This window comes from Crinia signifera, chromosome 5, assembly GCF_055691185.1.
Source record: "Crinia signifera chromosome 5, ASM5569118v1, whole genome shotgun sequence".
In the NCBI taxonomy this organism is placed as follows: Eukaryota; Metazoa; Chordata; class Amphibia; order Anura; family Myobatrachidae; genus Crinia; species Crinia signifera.
In genome coordinates, this window is record NC_139221.1 from 100380422 (window position 1) to 100383010 (window position 2589).

General features: G+C 41.9%; 1 pseudogene; it reads right to left on the bottom strand.

Annotated features, from left to right (window-relative positions):
- Positions 1–824: 824 nt before the first annotated feature.
- Positions 825–942, bottom strand: LOC146005992 (5S ribosomal RNA; annotated as a pseudogene).
- Positions 943–2589: the final 1647 nt, after the last annotated feature.

Here is a 2589-nt window from a genome sequence, read left to right on the forward strand (position 1 = left end):
GCGCGGTGGTAGTCCGAGAGGGACACACCGTGCAGGTAGAAGTCGACTTCTCTTTTCTTTAGGCGAAGGAGTTGCGTGAACAGTGTTTCATTCGTTTCAGCACCACCAGTGACCACAAGTTTATCCTCAAATCTGATGCTGTCTGCATCGGTATCAGAGTAGGTGATATATATATTAGAATAACAGTAGATTAATCAAGTAACTTTAATACAGAAGATGGTATTATTAATATAGTGCTACAGGGGTGTTTTAACCAGTCAGATTGGTACATTGCCAGTGGCGTAGCACCAATTTTTGCGCCCCTCCCCCCCGCCAGAAAATATCGGCACCCCCCTCCTCCTAAATTTAACCCTGTCTCCCCCCTGTTTTATATTACCTGTCCCGGCCATCACGCTGTGTCCGCTGGCCGGGGGCCGCAGATCTACTAGCAGACCAGCGCTCCTCCTGGCTCCCTATGACAAAATATCCATCACAAAATGGCTGCCCCCTACAGCAGACCTTTTTTAAGGATGCTAGAGAAGGCCACCGCTGCCTCCTCTAGCATCTTAAAAAACTGTCTGCTCTAAGGGCACAGCCATTTTGTTAATGACATTTTGTCATATGGAGCCAGGAGGAGCGCCGAACTATAAGATCTGCGGCTCCCGGCCGGCGGACACAGCGTGACGGCCGGGACAGGTCCCCTGCAGGTAGTGGCAGCGCAACAATAGCCCCGCAGACCCTGGCACCCACACTTACTTGGCGCCTCCGCGGGGTCTGCGGCGCTATTGTTATGCAACTGTACATTGCATGATCTTCCCTTATTGATGTGTCCTATCTGTCTTGTCTGTATACAGCACCTGGTCTTCCTAGGAAGTCTCCCATCCTTGTACTAGCCAGGCCCGATACTGCTTAGCTTCCAAGATCGGACGTGGTTGGGCGTGCCAGTGTAGTATGGCTGTAGTGTGGATTGGTTCAAGGATGGCACAAAGAGATCCTGCAAGTACTTACTGACAGGGTATTGAGTGAGGGTGGCATGAAAATGAAGATGCCATTAGATAATACCACGTACCGGACCCAGATTTAATACACCATGTTCTCATACTAGTAGGTGTTTGTTATAGAATGAAACTAGAGGAAAAGAGCTATCTCATAGCTGTTGTTAAATCCTTCAGGGTGCAGAGTATTTAATTCAAATATCCAATACATCTCTCTTCTTGATAGTAGATTGGATTGATGTGGTATTACAATTGATAAACTGCTTGATTTTGTAATCTTTATTTTTTTCCCTATTCTGGAAGTTCATTCTATTAGGATGAAGCAAGCGGCAGATGTTGCAATTTCCACACTTGAAACTTCCTGCACATTTTGACTTCACTCTTTAACATACTGGGCACCACCATGTCCTTCAGGTTTTTTTATTTTCTGATTACTACTTGTGGATGTGTTGGTAAGTGGTCCTTCAGGACTGGATCCACCATCAGAATTCCCCAATGTTTACTGAGTGCTGATTTGATATTTTTCTTATGGCTATTGTAGGTGGTAAGGAATTTTACTCCAGGTTGTAGTTGTTCCTTCATATTGTACTTGAGTATGGAATTCCTCTCCAGATCTTTCGCACTTTGTTCTGCATTGTTAAGTATGTGTTCAGGGTAACCCTTCTCCCTGAATCTGTCTGTGTAAATGGTTATTTGGGTATCTCTCTCTATTTCCATTTTACAGTTTCGCGTCAGCCTATGGTGCTGGGAGAATGGTGTGTTGTCCTTCCATTTCTTGAGGTGGCTGCTTTCATAGTGTATATAGCCGTTTGTATCCACCTTTTTTATATAGTTTTTGGTGGTAACTGTGTTTCCAGTTTTCATCAGTACTAGTTCTAGGAACTTCACTTGCTCTGCATTGATGTTGGAAGTGAATACCAAGAGATGAGATTATAGTCTCCTATATATTTTAAGAACTCATTGAATTCAGATGTTGACCGATTCCAGACTATTAGGATATCATCAATATAATCATTTAAAAAAAATTATATTTTCTTTGAAGCGGTGATCCATATAAATAAAATTGCATTCCAAATGGCCTATAAGTAGATTCGCAAAGCTAGGGGTGAAGATGGTCACCATAGCAGTGCCACAGATTTGTAAATAAAAGTGTTCTAAATATTTGAAATAATTATGCTTAAGAATGAATTGCATGACTTCACAGATAAACAACCTGTTTTCATCTGATAATGTGGTGTCTTCTTTAAGGAATTCGTGGCATGCTTTGATGCCATCTTCATGTCGAATATAGGTGTACAGTGATTGGACATCTATGGTTGCCTTACATGTAGTTCTCCTTCCAGGTGAAGTTCTCCATAATGTTTAAGACTGAGGTGATGTCCTTTAAAAAGGACGGTAGATTCATAACGGGGTGTCGTAGGAACTTATCTGTGTATTCAGAGAGATGAAATGTCAAAGATTCTATACCAGCACAATTGTCCTACCAGGTGGATTCTGCAAGGATTTATGTATTTTGGGCAGAAAGTAAAGTTATTAGGAATAACTAGATAATATTAAAACTAAGTATTTTAACAGCACAAGTTTTGGGGATTTTTGTATCTGTATCAATATTAAA